Source organism: Danio rerio, chromosome 3 (genome assembly GCF_052040795.2).
Source record: "Danio rerio strain M-AB ecotype USA chromosome 3, GRCz13ab, whole genome shotgun sequence".
Taxonomy (NCBI): Eukaryota; Metazoa; Chordata; class Actinopteri; order Cypriniformes; family Danionidae; genus Danio; species Danio rerio.
In genome coordinates, this window is record NC_141023.1 from 44,178,641 (window position 1) to 44,199,369 (window position 20,729).

The 20,729-nt window shown below is 36.1% G+C and overlaps 1 long non-coding RNA gene across 2 annotated transcripts; it reads left to right on the forward strand.

The window, feature by feature from the left end:
• The first annotated feature begins 298 nt into the window (after nt 1-298).
• Nucleotides 299-4,406, forward strand: LOC137490745 (uncharacterized). 2 transcript variants are annotated; one of them, XR_015481138.1, is made up of 7 exons: nt 299-434; nt 537-592; nt 1,066-1,125; nt 1,229-1,312; nt 1,935-2,049; nt 2,314-2,425; nt 3,757-4,406. It is a non-coding gene; the product is annotated as an uncharacterized LOC137490745 (long non-coding RNA). The 2 variants fall into 2 exon arrangements; XR_015481137.1 differs by lacking the exon at nt 1,229-1,312.
• The last annotated feature ends 16,323 nt before the right edge of the window (nt 4,407-20,729 follow it).

Consider the following 20,729-nt stretch of genomic DNA (forward strand, 5'->3'; position numbering starts at 1 on the left):
ATATGCAATTAGTGTATAATTAGTGTATAAATGCTTGTGGCCAAGCAGTATAACGAAATAGTAATGAATCATATACAAAAAGGAATCTGTTTTAGGCGGATTCGATTCTTTACTGTTCACTAAGGAGCCGATTCATAGAACCGAACGGACACGACTCGACATGCAGGCAACGGCTCTCCTAATTTGAAATTCACCTGTCGTCTTTCATCCAGCGAATTCATCCTCGATAAGTGTTTTAAAGTCAAATTCTGTCCGTTAAAGGATTGTTTTGAATGTATTTCTGTGTATTGTGTGTGTAATTTAAAAGAATTAACCAAGTGACATTAGTTGTAGGTTCTTATGTTATGTCACGCTATCCGTTAACAAACGGTATTTTAAACAAGAAATAACAGACGCCAGGCGGTCATTGTAGTGTTTGCGAGGTATTAGATACAGTAAGTTTATCTTGAGTGAGTTTTTGACCATACGTTAAGTTACCTGAAAAACATAACTTCAACTTATTGTAAGTAACTGCATTAATGAATTCTCTATTTCAGCACAACACTGAGATGAAGGCGAAGTCACCATGAAAAGTTAAACGTTTACCGTTAAGGTAAGCTCTGGTCTTCACATAGTCATTATGACTAAGCTATCATTATGGTAAAATTTTTCAACTGTAAGTTAGTTATTTAAACTAAACTCATAATGAAATGAGTCTTAACTGTTTTATTAAATGGAGCTGAAAATTAAATGCAGTTGAATTATTTTAAGCTAACGTTAATATTAACAAAATACATATTAATTGTCTATTTCTCAATAATGTTAATGAGCTTGATGTATAGTGTGTCATTAATTGTACATTTAATTTTTGGTGTTCAGGTGTACCTGAGGTGAGTGTACGTTCTGAGTACACAGATATAAGCCAAAGTCATATCCATCCTAATCTAAGAGAAATTGATGGGGTCAGGGATGGATTTGTGTACAAATGTATTTTAACCCCATACAGATTGGTATGGTTGTACCATAGATTTAGATTAATTAATGTTAAGTCTTATTTTACTCTTATTATATTTATCTGTTTTTTAGCTACAGTAATTGATGTTGAAAAACTGATGCAACCAATCACTCCTCACTTGATTATTCAAGGTAATGTCGATGTCTTCCTCATTTTGATTAGATTTTTAAATGTCAAGTTGTTCACAGATTTGTTGTGAGGAGTTTCATGTACAACCTCTTTTTCTTCTTCCAGCAGTTCCTAAGAAAACTTTAAGAAAAAAAAAAACATCTGGTGTTAAAACAGCCACGGCTATGCTATTTGCCTACCAAGTGCTGAGTAAATATTAGACAAACATTTTTTTCTATAACTGTTGTCTTTGTGTTTATTAGCAATTTTACTGGGCGTATGTGTTTTTTTTTTCAAACAGCCTGGAAACTGTAAGTTTAGTTCAATATGTTATTTTATGCTATTCATTTTTGTCTTAACATGGATTGCATGTTGAAGCTATCGTTTTATAGTGGGAAAATGTAAAAGAGAATCACTGAATACAATGGCATAATGATTCTGCTTGCTCACAGGAGGTACTTGATTTAGTTTTCCTCAAGCAACACATCAGTTTTTATGACTATTGCTTGACACTTGAATTGAAGGGACAGTTCACCCCAAAATGAAAATAATAGCATCTTTGGCATCCTCCACTTGTTTCAAAATAGTTATATATTTAATTTGTTCCGTTGAACACAAACTTGTATTTTTTAAAGAAATTTGGTTCAAATATGGATGTCAATAGTTACTGGTTACTAACATTCTTCAAAATATCTGCTTCAGTGTTTAACAGAAATTCAAACTAGTTTAAAACACGGAGTAAATAGTGGCGAAATAGTAAACTATTCCTTTAAATATTTTATTCTGAGACTTATTTATATGTGTCTTGTCTTTTGTCATATTGTCCTTCTAGCCCAGATTGTGATGGACCTGGAATGCGACACCAGTTACTCTTAAGACAAGAACCGAATAAAGCACAGATGTGGAGGTATTTGCAGCCAAACTAACTGGAGGGAAGGAACCTTTAGGTAAAATCACCTGCTTTATTTAGATCTGAAGTATTTTATTTGACATAGAGATTTATTGTTTTAATTCTAATTTAAAGCAAACAAGGTTGAGCACCCCTGGTCTAAAAGCTCAAAAATGCTGTTTCCGTGATAAGGTTAAATGTAGTTGAGAAATAGATTCATTAGGATCAATGCTTAAAGTAAACATTTTCTTCTCTCTGTAGACCAAACATGTTTACTATCCCTCACATTTTAATAAATTGTTTCTGTTTTTGTTTCTTACAGTGTGGGTGAACATACTACCTGGATGTCCAACAAAGGCTGCACAAGAACTCATTTGATAGCACACATTCTGTCCTGTCTACATCTCTGATGACCTGGAAGTGCTTCGACATCAGTGAGTAATACATATTTATATTGTCATGCATACAGGATTTCTGTAAGCTTAGCTTTAATGTTAGTTTCTAATCAGCAGTGACTGTTTTAAAAAATTAAGTATTTAAATTATTCTCAACGTTTTACTGATGCTGTGCACAGTAACGTTATGATGATTTAGTTTGAGGAAATGTCACTAGAGGGTTTGTATAAAAAATAAATAAATAAATAAATTGTATGAAATGACTCGATAAAATGTTTATTTGTCTCGCTGACATGCCATCACTGCTGCATATTAAAATACAGTAATACGAATTGACCGCAGAATATTACCACAAACATTTCATGAAGTAGGCTAGACTGCTCTTTAGTTCTCTATTCAACTTTAACACATTTCCTCGTGTCGCTGAGCCTCTCTGCAGATTTTGCCAAAAATAAATGCTTAGTGATTACTTTGTTTTATGCGAACCAAATATCAGTAACTCATCATTAGCATTATTTTAAAAAATCACCCACGGCTTTCATGTTCTCTAACGCAATCTTATCTGTAAGTTAGAAGTGGATTTATACGTGTTAAAAGCCTAAAAGTATTTAATTAACATTAGTCACGTTAAATTAGATTATTTTTATTTATTTAATTTTAAATATGTAGCCTCTTAAAGTGAGAATGAACTGTGTTCACCCCTCTTAAATTCGTGGAAGCACTAGTAGTGTGATCATGGAATCAGATATTCGAGCTATACAGAGTCGGACATTAAGTTAAGATGAGACTTTATTTTTTACACACCTGTGTGGACACCTGAATAGCAATCTTTAAGAACAATGCCCGCTGATCTTTTCCCCATTAACGTTAGTGTAATTGTGAATTGACAACAAACTGTATTTCACCAACAAAAACAATTAAAAAAACTGTTATATATATTATAACTGTTATATATATATATATATATATATATATATATATATATATATATATATATATATATATATATATATATATATATATATATATATATATATATATATATATATATATATATATATATATATATATATATATATATGTATGTATGTATGTATGTATATATATATATATATATATATATATATATATATATATATATATATATATATATATATATATATATATATATACATATACATACATACATACATACATATATACATATATATATATATATATATATATATATATATATATATATATATATATATATATATATATATGTATAAAAAAACAACAGTGCAGTGTTTCGTTTCTGAATGAATTAAATGGTTTGAGGGATGATTAGTTTTTACTTCAGTGATTGATTTTGCTTGTCATTTTTGCAGGATCATCAGAAGTGCTGCTGCCCTTTTTCACTGTCCCTTTCCACATCATTTGGCCTTCATCATTTCCTGTCTTGTAGCAGTATTTTCACCTGTTTTTAAAATTGTAATAATTTTTGATGCATTAATTGTTGACTGGTTTTAATGATGAATTGTTTATTAGTGTTATGTTGCTTTGTTATATTGAATTATTGCTACTGTATTAGCATGGTTTACACAATAAACCTTTATTGTGAAGTTAAAGTTTCAGTTTCTTTATTTTTCTTGTATTTCTTGAACAGTTAAAAGAACACTTGTGCAATTTTTGAACATTTTTACCCATTATAAAGTAGCACTTAAATAAAATAAAATAACATTTAATAACTGTAAAATACTATACAGTAATAATAAAAGTAACATTAAAATACCGTAGTTCTTCATGGTAAAAATGTACAATAAAATACTGTTTTCAGTTTTGCAGTATGTGTATCACTACTGTAATTGGTGTTACAGTAAAAATCAACAACAGTAAAATGATGTATTACATTTTACAGTAAATGTAATACTAATGTAATTAGTATTACAGTAATGTTACCGTTTTATGAAATACAGCAGCTACTGGATAATTGTTGCCAGTAACTTACTGTTGATTTAACAAGAAATCGTTTACAGTGTAGAATTTGTTTTTCACAGTGCAACATACACCTCGGGCGGCATCAGCTGTGACTAGCATTGCTTGACGAAGGGCATCATTACTGGATGCTATTGCATTGGTCCTCTTTGCACTGTTTAAATCAGCAGAAGAGCTCCTGACTAAATCTGGCATCTGTCAGTGGCCATCAGAGGCTTCATGTATGACTGTGCACTAACAACCACATCACTGCAGAGGTGTAGGAAGATCCAGAGGGCCCAGAGAAGCTCATCACCTGGGTTTGGCTGTGCTTCGGCTGAGCCCATACAAAGTCACTGCTGCTGATGAGTGCAAAGTTGCATTTAATCCAGAATTCTGGTCGAAAACATGCACAGTATGTGGTAATACACTGTAAAAAGTGATCAGTTAGTTTATTTTAAGTTAGTAAACTAGTTACTTTAAAGTTGACTTCACTTAAAACAAAACATTAGTAAACTGTTGGCTTAACCTAATTTTTATTATTATGTACATAGTTTGTTTACTTAATAATTATATGGCAACAAGTTTACCTTCTCTCCCTCTCTCTTTTTTTTAATCAAGTCGACTAATCACTTTTTACAATGCAGGATTGTTATATTTGATGGATTGACTTCCAGGCTGCATCACGAAGACGTCTTCCCAGATTTTTTCGCCTCCAGATGTGAATGTTCTGTTCTCCAGTATTGAGGGAAACCAGATGCTGCCTCCTTAGAGGAAAACGTTTAGCATCCGGAGCTCATGAAAAATGCATGCCTGTCATGAGATTTTTGCAGAAAAAAATGATGTTGCGCTGCTTCATGCATGTTCCGCGGCAGTTTCAGAGTTAAATGCCTTGTGAGTGGCAATAAAAAGCGTGTTCAATTTACTCTGAAACTGATAAATGTGACTGGGGAAAGGTTTTGTTACATATTGCAGTTTGGAAATCAAATGGTTGTTTTCATAGAGAAGGCTTATTTATTTATTTATTTATTTATTTACTTATTTATTAATTTTCTGCTTATGATGGCTACAAATAGTCATGAAACAAAGAAACCAGAGGATGATAACGGAACTGCTAAACCAACCCAGATTTTTAGATACACATTGTACAAAAATGACCTGTGTGATGAATGAGAGTATACTATATTGTGCAAACTTGAGGGTAGTGTTTTGTAATGGTCACGGATAATACAATTATTATTCACTCTAAAGCATGATATGTGAATTATTATTTGATTTAATAAGCCTGATCTTATGAGAAAAAAAAGTAATTTGTACAAATCCATGTGCAATTAAAGTATGTACATTTTGTAAAAGAAGGCATGTCCTCACACCCCACCCCTAAACCGGGTGGATGAGGAAATTGTGCTGAAATATACCAATGAGACTGTACAAATTATTCAGTATTAGTCACTAAATATAAATTGGGATTATCTGGAAACTAAACTAAACTTCCTTTATTTATTAATTTTTCTTTGGCTTATTCCCTGATTATCACTGGTTACCACAGCGGAATGAACTGCCTAAACTAAGTTAAGTTAAGATAAGTTAAGTTAATTGTGACTAGCCTTGCAATTTTTTATGTAGTTTTTATTTTTTTATTAAATTTTTTTAGCCTTTTATTCAGTTTGATCATTCTTTGATGTAGTTTGTACTTAGAATGTTATTACATTGCTATTTATATCATTAGATGTATGTCTTTGATATGAAAAATATAGATTGTGGGCTAAAAAACAAGTGGTGCTGTTTGACTTGCTGTGTAACACTTTACAAACATACAAAAGCATAACAACTTTAAGACATTATACTGAAATAAAGAATATATAATAATTAAATGTCAGTTGCTTATAAAATTAGGGTTCCCAAGGTTGACCTTGAGAAATATTGAAAGAAAAAGGATTAATATTAAAAAAATACATCTTGACTTTTCATATTGCATTGATCTTGGGAACCATGGGATTCACCAACATGAAACAACTTTGTCTTTCTAAAAAAATAATCTGAGACCCTTGAGAAACACTTTCATAAAATGCCAATTGAGATCTCTTGTAGGCTGTAGGGACAACAAATTCACGTTGTTTTTTTGGGACATGGCAACAGAATCCACTGCCCCAGTCAGAAGTCTTTCTGTGAGTGAAGCATGCATGTATATTTTGTAATGGAGTGTTGTAGGCAGGACTGGAGTGCACAGCGTGTGCTTTTGGAGATTCACAGCCTGCTTTCTCTGCAAGACCTACAGCCTACTGGGCTTCAGTGATGAACAGAGGAAACAAGACATTGCAGCGAGTGTCAAACGAAATAGAGAACTAGAAGTCTGATCAGTTGCTGGCTGGTTTTGATGTGCTTATTTACAAAACTTATAAAATGCCTTGTGTCACTTGACGATTCAAAAGTGTGGTACCAGTAGGAATTTTAAAGAATTTTTTGAAGAAATCACAATTAATCCGACTTACAGTTTAAATATTCCCTTTATAGTATACCCCTATAGTTTTGGCACATTTAAAAAAGTCAGTTTTATTAAACAGTAAATAAATAAATAAATAAATACATGAATGAATGAATGAATAAATGTCAAATACTTTTATGTTTTATGCTTCTCTTGATTTTTCTTGTTTATTAAAATTGTATTTAATATTTTTACCCAACAGGTTAACCTGGCCCCCGCATCCACACCAATGAAACGGTCTGATTGAGACACAGAAGAATGTTCTTTATGTCTATAGGTGCAACTAAACCAGAGGAAAGACACTTTGGAGAAATCAACATGTGCAGATCTAGGATTGTTCATAACCCAATGATCTTTTAGTTGTAATAAAGTAAGGACATAAAAAAAACACTCTCTACAGGAGGACAGCAATCTCCGTACACAAGACAGTGGTGGCTGCGGCATTGATTGGTGTTAAATACACACTCTTAAGCTCGGGAGAGCTTATGGTGAACTGAATTGCATAGCTAAATCTGACCGTCTGTATGAGCCAGTATGACAGGCAGGGCAGTGCTAACCAGGCTGACAGAGCCCGAACGAGTGGCTTTAGCAGAGTGTTTACTGATACACCCTTGATAAGCAGTGCATCCCAAAGAAGAGCTGAAAACAAGAGATTAGCTCTTACCTTCCTCCCAAGATTTCACAAAGAGGTTGGAGGTGTGAGAGAAAGGAACCAATCCTCTGATCCCCTCGAAGCCTGTGGCGAAGTGCACCAAGGTTTTAAGCTGGAAGGCAGCACGTCCCATGCTGGCAGCTTTCGGGCTTCACACTTGGAGAGTGGAGAATGTGTACTTGGTTACCAGCGGCTGCGTGTGGCGCACTTCGTTTATTTGCAGGTGGGATCTTTAGCCCTCCACTGGGGTCAGTGTGGTCCTTATCTTCTCTGGCACCTTGGGGCAAGGGTGTCAACATCATGCGTGCAGCTTGATGTAGTCACTAGCCAGTGTAATGGGCTGTGGTGGTAGACAGAGGAAAGACGCTCTCGATGAGGTGCAGCCAGGCAAGGGAGCAGATTTATGAGCCAATTGGAAGATGACCTACCCTATCTGGCTTGATTGTTCTTTCACCACAAAGGACACCTGGGTAGTTCTAGACAATGTCAGCAAATAGGCGCGTGTCAAGAAAATGAGCTTTGTCACCGTGGTGTATATTTACCAAGTTAAGCCAAGGGTGGTGTTCTTGGACCACTGTGCGGCCATCATCAGGGCAAAGGCAGCCGACTTGGTGGTCATAAGAGCATAGTCAGCCACCAGGCCTTCACCCGCACTAGATACATGAAAATTTATCTCTCTGTTTTGAAGATGTTTCTTCAGTCGCTTGAGGTTTCTGAAGTTAAAAGTTTGGCTTGCTCTCCTTCAGGTGCTGTCTATATACTCAGCTAATTATAATCAGCTGCACCTGTGTGGAGCTGTGTGTTTGCCCACTCAAAGGCATTCATTGGCCCTTTTTCTTACTCTTCAGAGTGATCTGGAGATCTGTAAATTCCTAATCTGTAATTGACACAATATTAAAGTTTCTGATTTGAAGGGGAACCTGATTTTAATTTACTATTGTTAACTAACTACATTAATAAATGTATTGTTGATTGTTTGTTCATGTTTTTAAATATAATTTGACTATCATTTTAAGGAGTATCATGAAAACAATCCCTATAATTATAAATGACAAATACTGTAGCAACTTTTCACACAAGTTATGTACCATTTAAAAAAAAAAGTGATTTAGTGTTTCATAACCTTTTGAGGGTCATGTGCGATGATAGAGAGTGTTTTTATATTTACATCACGAAGGCAAAAATCAGACAGATAACCACGCAAGGTCATCTGAGGATGATCTGTTAAAACAGGGCCATGAAAATAGTTTTTAGAAAGTGTTTGCTGTTCAGGACCATCAGCAGACCATGAAGATTAGAGCTGCTCACATGAATAAGCAGTTTGCTTGTCTAAAAACAGCCCTCTTTTTCCCTGTAGTGGCACAATAATAGTCAGCTATTTCATCTATTCACATGGTATCACTAGCTTCAAAGCATACGTCTTAGACCAAAATAATAGCTTTCGCTGCTTCTCTGTTAATTATAGAATCTCTGCAGCCTCAGCATCTTCACACATCCCGATGTCGGTGGATCAGTGGAATTCTTTTCCATGGCGAAATTTCCAATGGTTCTATTTTTTGTCACCCATAATAAATTGTATCTTCTTCAGTGTCTTCAGATGCAGGTTTCCACTACAACATGATCACGGTACACTTAATGCACAATATCATTTCATTAATAATTTACTTTGAAACATAAAAGCACGCTCGCCCAAGGATATAAACAACCATCTCTCCAACATATGGAGATAATGCATATTGCAGTAGACACATACTAAAACTCTCTCTGGCTTGCCTTTAGTAAAACACATTGATGTGTGTGAACCCCTAGTTATTGCATGGCCCAGAGAAGCAAATATAAACCGCTAGCATTGCCGTCAAATGTTCTACGTGACATGCTTTGGCAAATCAGAGTCTTGGCTGAACTAGATGCAAAGCAAACCTGGGAACTCTCTCTGCGCTCACTCGCTGTAAAAACATCAGGGGTGTTAGGTGTTGCCGCAAACACATCAGAGATGTTTTTACAGTGTTCAAACATATCGGATCTCACACATGAGCGAGCAGCTGAAAAAGGCAAGAAGTTTTGTCGTTTCTCTCCTTGACACCAGGCTTCCATCACATCTGGCAAGGTGGAATAATTAGTTGTTTCCGTTGTTTGTTATGGGTCACTGGCAGACTGGAGTGATGAGTTACACCTGTGGTTCATGCCACACTTGCTATTAGCATGCGGTATGTATCCAAATATTATCAATAGAAGCCATTTTGCATTTATGATTAACTGTGCAAAGCATGGATCATGGAATACAGCTCTTATGACATTGTGCAAACTGAAACTGTGAGCCATTTTGATTGCTAAATTTGGTCGTTTGCATTCCATTCAAACACTGGCAAAGTATTTTAATGTGTTACAAAATACACATTCAGAGCGCTAGTTAAAGCCATATTCATCTGTTGCCTTTGGATGTGGCATTGTATTTATTTTCAGTTTCAATATGTAGTGCTATAAGCTTTCATTGTAACAAGGTGGAGAAAGGAGCGATGACTAAATTGCAGGGACAAAAATTACAGTCACGTGGTGTTGGCGCAGGATCAATCCGAACAAAATTTCTAACCAGCATGCACCGCTTTAAGACAGATTTTGATTGATCTGCGCAGCGCTGCATGAAGTCGAACACACCTAACACTAAATCATGCGGCGCATGTAAACATGAACCACATGCTAAACACAAAACCAACAGAAGACTGAATGCAAGACACGAGTACACGATAAATCAAACACTCACTGTGCAGTCATACATGCCAACTTAAACCGAAACCAACTATGCCTCGTTTCCACTGACTGGTAGAGTACGGTATGGTTCGAGTCGGTACAGGTCACCTTTATCAGGCTTGCGTTTCCACCACAAAGGGTGCCCTTTTGGTGGGCGTGGTGTACGACATGAAGTTTAAGTCAACGTCATGCTCGCTCGAATAAATGTCAACAGTAAAGCTGTACGAGTCCTTCGCATATCATAATGAGCAGCACTTCTCACAAAACAGATACTTTGTACACATAAATACTTTTAAAAATGTTTATTACTAACTATAATTTTCTATGAACATGATTTGGTTATAACTGCAGTTCAATGACAGTGCGAAATAGCCTACAGTAATGTCTGCAATTATATAAACAAATGCAACATGTATGAACACATACAGCCCATTACAGTCTCCAATATATTATTAAATACAGAAAACTTACACACAGCAAACATTTAGTACTTATTTGAGTTAAAAAGCACACGCAATATAGCCCACAGTCAGTGCAAACATCTCATCTATGTCTGTAATCTTCACCAGCACATGTAAGCTCTGTTAGAGAGTCATTTTGTCATTCTTAGTTCGTAATAGTCCAAAAGGCAAAGATAATCATGGCAGTTTATTCATGATTCAGGTTGCTAAAACAATTTTGCTTCTGTGTTTTGCCGGGCTTCTCTTTTTTTTTACGCGTTTCACTCTCGCTTCACTCTCGCCCTTGTCCTTTTTTCTGAATAGATCAGATGACGGGGACACTTCAATAATCACACACACACACACACACACACACACACACACACAGGCGTTATCTTCATCAGCTCAAGAATTTCCTTATATCAAATATAGACGCGGACGCAAGCTCCCGGAAGAAAGCGAATACCGCTCGCACTTTTAGACGGGCTTGTAAAACAACAACAGGACACGGCAGATTTTTCTTCTTGGCTGTGTTTCTGTTTGTGGAGACGACGACAAGGTTTGTTTGAGCCCGGGTCATCCCATTATTATATGCATATAGTATTTTCATGTAATGTTTCGACTTTGTATTTAAAAAAAACATGGCGGTTAAATTGTTTACGTTCTGTGTAGCTCCACAAGCTTGTGACTTATCTCTGTAACCAATCAGCGTTCAGCTGCACATGTAGCTCCACCTTTTGGTACCCTTTCTCCCGTTTGTTACCCTTTAGAAAGAGTGCCGAAAAAGTGGTACGGTACGGTTTGGTTCGGTACGCTTTTTGACAGTGGAAACGGCCATAAAAGCGTACCAAACTAAACCGTACCGTACCACTTAGTGGAAATGGGCCACTAGACTGAGACTCAGAGAACGAAACAGCATGCTGCAGACAGAACAAACACAAACACCAGAATGAGAGTGTGCATCCTAAGCACGGCCGAACCCCACGCACCCACGTCAAGCGAGACAGTGCTCATACAAAGACGAATACAATGACAGAAATTGTGCTCGACTGGAGAATACTCCAGCCGAGCACAGTATACTAGACAAGACAAGACTAGTGGCTGGACTTAAAAACAAGAATTAAGACCAAAGTGTCAGAATCCTGACAGTCTTATAACATGGTCTATTGAAATTGTTGATTCTGATTGGCTAGAAGGTGTGGAATAAAGATATTGATTTCACAGGGAGTTCCAGTCAAATTTGACCATAGTCTGAAATAAGTGGACTTCCTTAAAACATGAGTAGTAATGATACCAACTGCTACTAGAACATCACCCAAACATCACCTTCTCTCTACTGTTGAGCTTATTTATAAACCTAGCAGACACGTGGGCTGGAGAGAGAGGTTTAAACTTTGTGATTGATAGTCTTAGGTTTAACCATATTAATTCACTAATTCTGCTTCACAATAATATTTATCAACTTACAAATATGGTAAAGAACTTTTGCAAAGAGGTAGCTAGCACATGTTACCACGAGCTATTTATGCACACACACAGACTAACTATTACGCATGCTTTCTTTTTATCTCATATCTTCCTGTGATTCAAAGCAGGGGCGAGGAGATCTAACATGTTATAACCGGTAATCATTCAGCCAAATATTGCACTGCAAAAAGCTGACCTCATTTTAACTTGTCTATAATTTGGAAAATCAACATCTTGTTGCGTGTAAAAGGATTTTTGCTTTGGGTGGTTCTTTTGCCTCTCTGACATGCACAGCAAGCCATTGATTATTCTTTACAAAAGTTATTTAGTCCTCAATTTTCATTATAGGCTCATTTTAAAAACATAGCCCTATATACTTCTTGAGATTGCGAATTATGTAGCCAGAGGAACGTACGACTGCAAATCATCTTTAAAACAAACACTACGGGGCGGTATGATGCTTACCAGCTGGCCGATTACCTCCAAATAGATGGCTTTTCCACTACTATCAGTTTGTCCAGTGGTTCACAGCGTACAGATGGGGCCATTCAAAATTTGTGTTTTTTTTTTTTTTTTTTTTTATCGTGGCTCACCTCATTTCGTTCTGTGGTCAGCCGCAGCAGGCTGCCAACCACTTCTTGGAATTGAAATTTTTGTGTTGTGCTTCACAGAACATCCACCAGGTGGCACATTGTACAACAATGCAGGTTTACATTTTTACCATTATTTTGATCATATATTTATTTTATATTTAAGATAATAAGAATGAAGCTCAGCACTGGTAATGTATCTCCAGAGTCAGATAATTTTCCAGAGTACTGCGGCTACGTCATAGTGGAGTTGACCATGACGTCGGGGTTTGAGTCTGGTCAAGAACGGTACCAGAAAGCAGGTAAGACAAAAAACCCCAAAATAAAATAAAAAAAGTAAATAACAGGGTGAGAATGTGGTAAAATCTGAACACGTTAAAAATTAGGCTGTCGTAAGGGCTTTTATTTTTAAATCAGTTGGGTTTAGAGAAGGAGCCCCCCAGCAGTCAATTGATTAGTCAGTCAGTCAATTGGTCGACACCGGCCAATTTTGCGAAAACAAAAATTGCAAAAAAACAAAAACAAAAATGTAGCTCCTGGTATGTATTTGGTGCTCTCCAGAAATATATATAGGGGCCATAATCAAAATGAACCAGGGTTGTCATTTTTCGACGTTTCATTCATAAAAATGTTGTGTAGAATTTTTGCACCCCAATACCTATTGCTATTCACAAAATAAAACAGTACCCCATCAAATGAATTATGCTAAAACCTTGAATATCTTGTATAGTCTGAACATGTCATAAAATATATTGAGGGACAATTGAAAAGGTTTTTTTTTTTGGCAGTTTGACAGATAAAAAGAGGTATTTGATATAGTGTGTTCCATGCTTGACCAGGAGAGAAATGTAAGAGGGATTTGGAAAGAGAATGTGCAATCCAGTGTAAAAATTCATAAGATTTTGATCAAAACATTGAGTGACCAGATCACATAACCTCAGTGTCTATTGTCGGTCCCCCCTCCGCATATAAGAAACCAAGAACCTTCAAGACAGCATTTGATAAGACGGAAAGCCACAGAAGTTATGAACCAAGGCACATTTGAAATACTGTGCGTGCCTCTGCCTACATTTCTGCAAACCTCCAAAAACATTCCTATACATGAAATCGACTCCAGTTTCAAGCTGAAATAAATATTCATGGCAGTAAAACATCAATCATTTATGCATTTCGACACAATTATTATGGAAAAAAAATTATCAATTAATAAAGACTTTTGGGATTCCATGTTATCATCTCAACACTCTTTTACCGCAGTGCCAAATTTAAATGCAAAATTTTAATCAGTGCAAAACTAATTCATTTTGACATATCCATGGCATGTTAAGGTCCATATGTGTCGCTTTTCTGACATTGTAAATTTCTTTGATAGCTCATCTGGTACAACGCAAGACCCATCTGGAGTTTGATATCATCATTCAAGACACATTCAGTAACCGGTGTTCTGAAATAAAACACCACCACAAACATAAACAATCTGAGACATTAATTTTACTCATAGCATGTCTTGAAAATAAAACTAGAAAGGAACAACAACAACAAAACAGCTTCTACTTTTCTCAATCATGGTTTAAAGTTGTTCCACCTCAGTGTAATTAAAATGTTCCCATTTTATGTTGGTAAAGGAAGCCAGGAAAATTGGCAAGGAAGCAATACAGATTATAATTTTGCTGGACTTTGCACAGTAACATAATTATTATTAGTATTATTATTATTATTAATTCATTCATTTTCTTGTCGACTTAGTCGCTTTATTAGTCCGGGGTCGCCACAGCTGAATGAACCGCCAACTTATCCAGCAAGTTTTTACGAAGCGGATGCCCTTCCAGCTGCAACCCATCTCTGGGAAACATCCACACACACACTCATACACTACAGACAATTTAGCCTACCCAATTCACCTGTACCACATGTCTTTGGACTGTGTGGGAAACCGGAGCACGCAGGGAGAAACCCACGCGAACGCAGGGAGAACATGCAAACTCTACACAGAAACACCAACTGAGCCGAGGTTCGAACCAGCGACCTTTTTGCTGTGAGGCGACAGCACTACCTACTGCGCCACTGCTTCACCATTATTATTATTATTATTATTATTATTATTATTATTATTATTATTATTATTATTATTATTATTAAATTATTGTGAAATCAGTTTCTATTCATGCATATTATATGTAGAGAGACATATTATGAATGAATAGATGTTTATTTCATGTAGTAATTTGCAAAAATCCAAATAAATACCACAAAACAACCTAACCATGTCTTTGATTTGTAATCAAATGCTTTCCTCACTTATATATTTCCAAATGGACAACTTTTCTGGCATAGTACTAATATAGGGAATAGTGTCTAAGGGGATTGACGGTGAGCATGAACACATAACTAGCTGTTATACTTTGGTCATTTTTAAGCAAGGTGCTAACGATCTAATCCAATAACATAATTGATGCTAAGCTAAGCTAAAAGTGCTCCTGCTAGACCCAGAGTTTGGCAGAAAGGAGCAAACAAAAAATAAATAAATAAATAAATAAATAAAAAAGCAACACACACACACACACACACACACACACACACGGGTTCGCATAACAGACACCTGTCTAGTCTGTGTGAAAATATGATACTTTCTTTTATCAGGAAGTTGATTTACCTTCGAAGATCTACCACTCTCATGGCAATTCATAACTTATTGATTTAGTGGCTAATCTGTATGTATTTGTATGATCTTATTCATACAATTCAGTATGATTTGCTTATTTGGATGGTCTGCCTCCTTTTAAAAATTGTACATTTTCGTACGAATTCTTACGAATTAGCCACTAAAATGACAAAATGAAAAGTAGTTACATTTCCTTGTGAGATCAGACTGAAGGATTGGCACATGAGCACAGAAAAAGAGATGTATACCTGCAAAATACATTGTTCAGTCTGAAATGTGTGAGTGAGTGAGTGAGTGAGTGAGTGAGTGAGTGAGTGAGTGAGTGAGTGAGTGAGTAAGTGAGTGAGTTGTGGTAGTGTGTGTGGGGATGTTTTCTGTCTGATGGATGAATGTAGTCTGGATACCTATTAATTTCCTATGGCGGTCACTTTTGACCGGGAACACCACAAGTGTAACAATGTTGATTAAAACACTCAAAATTTAATGAAAAAGGTGATCATCACTTTTATATGTTCAAGTGCACAGTTTGGAGGATATTATAAGGCCTTGAGGCAATCAGATGTAAAACACAAGATGTATGAGTGTTTTAATTTGTAAATCGGTCATATTTGACCAGAACACAACAGGGAGGTTAAACACAAAGTAGCATGTTTCATATTTGCAAAAACGTAGACAGTGCCCTCTAGTGTATTTGTCATCTAAAACGTACAACAAAACAAACCCGTAACAATGTATTTTCTGTTTTACAAAAATATAACCCAAGGCACATATTTGAAATATACACTTGTCCAGCAAACCAGAATGATTCATAAGTATGAATGCTCTACAGCTCACAACATTTGAAATTCCTAATTCCTAAAACAACTGTAAACCCATTTTTTGTCAAAAGAACAATTTTGACAAACATTTTTTTTTCATCCACATCATATATTGACCACAAACAGCTTGATATATTTTATTTCTCAATGCAGTATCTTTCCAACCTAATTACACAATACTATAGTTACACAAATCAATACTTTGTAAAGGTTAGAGACTAGTCCACATACACCTAACACACTCTTGACATTACACAGACCGGGTCTCATTTTGCTTCTTCGCTTTTATACAGTAGGAAACTTTAGATGCTCTGCAGCCAGAGATGAAGTCCCAGCGCGTGTCAAAAGTCCATCATTTCTCAAGAGGTCAGCGTGAAGAGAATGCACCCCGAGATTTATCCTCCCTAATCCACCCCAACATTTCTCAGCTGTCATCCGTAACCTGACTCAATACCGGTGAGTGATTGGCTCAGACAAGGTCAGTTCTTTAAGATACTGCATCATGGCTCTCTTCAGCAGAGCACAGCATGCTGATTTCACAGGACGCTTCAATCAACTAACAAGAAGACAGAGATTATCAAACGGCTCTTCTTCTCGGATTGCACTTTCTGGCTTCACATAATATCTTGGAATTTTGGAATAAAAACTGTAAACTGCGTGGAGCGTTTGTGTTGTAGTATGTGCAAGAATTGCACAAATTTTCAACCGTTTTATACATTTTTTATATTGTTTAGTTATGATCATTTATTTTGTCAGTAAGAGTTTACATAAAACAAATAATAATCATAATATGAAAGTAATAATTATTCAACTTATTGTCTAGCAGTTTTACATAATAAATTAGAAATGGGCATTGCTCTGATGTACATCAAAAACAACTTCTAGTGCAGTGGTTGGCAACCCACTGGTAGATCTTCCTTGCAAACTCAAAAATAACAGAAACATTCAGCAAGTACCTGAAATACATCATGATTAATTTGGGCTCTGTTATTTTATTTTTATTTTCGGTTAACTGTCAAACAAATCTCTATAATGCTGACATGTTGTGCTCTGCAAGGTGAACTTTTACAAGTATGATAATGCTCATAATGACGGAGGCTAAACTAAATATCTCAAAAACTTACAATTTCCCAAAATGGGAGGAAACATTTGTAACAAGAAAGTTAAGTGTGGTGCAAAACATGAGATAAATCTGCAGTTACAGTTGCTGAATAATGTTATAAATATTATGTTATGAACATAATACTTCATACTTCGGTGTAACTTCAGCAGTACAGGTGAATTGGGTAGGCTGAATTGTACGTAGTGTATGAGTTTGTGTGTGTGTGTGTGTGTGTGTGTGTGTGCGTGTGTGTGTGTGTGTGTGTCCGTGTTTGTGTGTGTGTGTGTGTGTGTGTGTGATCACAGAGATACAATAGGTTGTGGCTGGAAGGGCATCCGCTGTGTACAAATGTGCTGGATAAGTTGGTGGTTCATTCCGCTGTGGCGACCCTGGATTATCAAAGGGACTGAGCCAACAAGAAAATGAATGACTGAATGTTATTATTATTATTATTTTTTTTACATTTTATTTATTTATTTATTTTTTATTTTATTTACTTTATTTTTTTGGATGGATCGATCTTTACAGCAAAGCCGAAGTCAGCGATCTTGGGCTTAAGATTGGTGGTTACTGATAGTGTATTTTCAGTTGTTGTGGTTAGTGTATTTTAAGAAAGCACTGGTCATATGAGTCATATATATGGTCATATATAGGTTTAGAACTGAATTTAGTGTACCACCTTTTTATTTCCCAGCTTATGTAGTCACAATAAGTACTATATATATATATATATATATATATATATATATATATATATATATATATATATATATATATATATATATATCAGAAGTCACGTTAACCAAATATTTTCCGTTATTGACAGATTTTTTTTCAGCAGTGACGGAAAAATTTGAAGGTGATCCGTAATTTTGATGGGTTATGCCTAGTTCAGACTGCGTGATTTTAGCCCCGATTTTGGCTCGCCGACAGGTTTTGAGAAATCGCCGACAAATGCCTGAAATCACAGGCAAATTGCTGCTCGTGCATGTGAGTGACAATCACACAGTATGAACTTTCAAAGACGCGATCTGAGATAATCGCCGATGAGTCGCCGATGCCTGTGAGATATTTGGCGTGCTAAATATCTGGAGCTGTCGGCGATTCAAATCATGCCATGTGAATTGAGTTGAAATAACAACAGGTATTAACTGAAAATAACATCAGCCATCGCCTACAGCCAATGAGAGAGCAGCTTTCACTTGTGTGTGCGTGTGTGTATACAGTATCTGCTGCAGGCCAGCGGGAGGCTGGGGGAGAAGTTAAAAGCGCTCTTCTTCGGTTTATTTGGACCTACGAAATGGAGAAAAAACTAGTGGAGGTTTGACTGGAATCAGGAGCAACTGTGTCTGTTTGACGTTTCATACAGAAAGAAATTAGTTTATTACCAACGTTAAGGAGAAATGGCCAATTCCCTTTAAACCCAGGTGAGCAAACATGTACATGTTCTACCCCATTAAAGGCTTCTTTCTCATTATGTAGTTAATAACAAAAGATATACTATGTAGTTTTTGGCTGTGAGACGTAGTTTAGACGAACTTGTCGGCGATTTTTCATATAGTAAAGTCATGCAATGTGAATGTCCCTGTCGCCGATCCATCTTGCAGTGTAAACAAAGCAGCGACGAAACACTAGCCCAGATAGTCTTGCAGTGTGAAAACATCTGTGACATGACTACTTTTAAAATCATGCAGTCTGAACTCTGCATTATGCTGAGGGTGATCTATTATACTTTGTAGCTAACTGTAATTCACACTCCTGTCCAGCTGATGGCGATTGTCCTTGTTTTGTCTCCTCTTTGTCACCCCTGCGTACAGTTGCTAAAATCTCACAGCAGCTGAGTATAAGAAGTTTCTTTAAACGGCCAAATAGTTGTGATATTAATAATAAAGGTGAAAAAAGAGGAAGTGATGCAGTGGACAATGAAGAACAAACAGACAAGAATCCTCAGTCGCCAACAGCTGTTGTTACGGGCTAACCAAGCGGCAACAAGGAGGTCAGGTGGTTTGGAGTGCGTTGTGAGCTCCATGCAGTACCGAACGCAGAGGGGTGAAGCCGTGCCTGGTACTGAAGGAGCGCGTGCCGCAGTATTTTTTCCCGTTGAATGAGTGCTTGCAAGACCGGGAAATCCCACATTCAGAAAATCCAGCAAACTTCTGAACACTTCCTTAGAATAAATGTTTCCTAACTACAAAACGCAAGAATCGGCCCGAGCTTGGCTGCCCTTTGGCGCCTTCGGCTCCGACTCGGCATCGGCGAGTGTTATCCAGGCCGAGGATGGCCCGCAGCTCGCTCCCGCACATGCGTTTGTGATGGGGCTGTAAAGCACTGGCCCGATTCCTGTTAACCATATCTGGCCCGAGTCTGTCTGTAGAGTCCGAGCCGCTTCTGGCAATGACTCTCCAGTGTGGCAGCAGAACGCGGCTTCAGCCTCCAGAACAAATTTAAAACTGTCAAGAGAAGTCTACTTTTCGAGGCAAAGACACATAATTTAATGACAATTGCCTCTGCATCAGTTTCCCTTGATGCTTTTGATTACACACAGGCAAGCACCTAGTTCAGGTCGATAAAGGAGCAAGATATAAGGTAAGGCAGATATAAGTTATTGTTCATTTGTCAAATACATAAATGAATAATTTAGCCTATATGCTCGTCCTGCAAGCTAATTATTAAAATATAAATGAAAAAAGGGATTAGAAAATATGCAAATTGATTGACGGTCAATAATAGGTTATGAAGGAATTTTTACAATCCTCTCCGTCAAAATGACGGACAATGACAAAGTCTAATGCGACCTCATATATATATATATATATATATATATATATATATATATATATATATATATATATATATATATATATATATATATATATATATATATATATATAGTACATGCAAAACAGATATAATGTGCCTAAGTGTCAAATAAAGTGCAATAAATATGGGTTATTTTGGTCTTCAGTAGATTATATGTTTTGCATCATACATTGCATTATATTTACAATTAATTGTTTTGCAAAAAGTTTTTCACACTGCTATACATATTACGTATGCATCACTATTGTTGATGCTGGTTAACTAATTATGATATTATTTTTTAACTCTTTGATTGTTAAAAGTTGCCATTTTGCTTTGGGTTCCTGGCACTGGTCTCAAAATAAATCAATACAAATTAAATACAAATTGAAATAATTAAATTTTATTTAGTTTTTATACATTCAATTTGAGAATTTACTTTCAGATGGATGAGCAAACAGGTTCTAGTGGTGATAACAAATACATTTCCATTAAAAGCAATTTAAAGAATTAAAGATATACAAATGGCTTAGCTGCACCAGATGTGGCGTAAACAGGTATGGTGCCTACTTTAATTCAAACATTTTTAACCACTTCTTAAAAACTTCACAAATATTCCAGGGA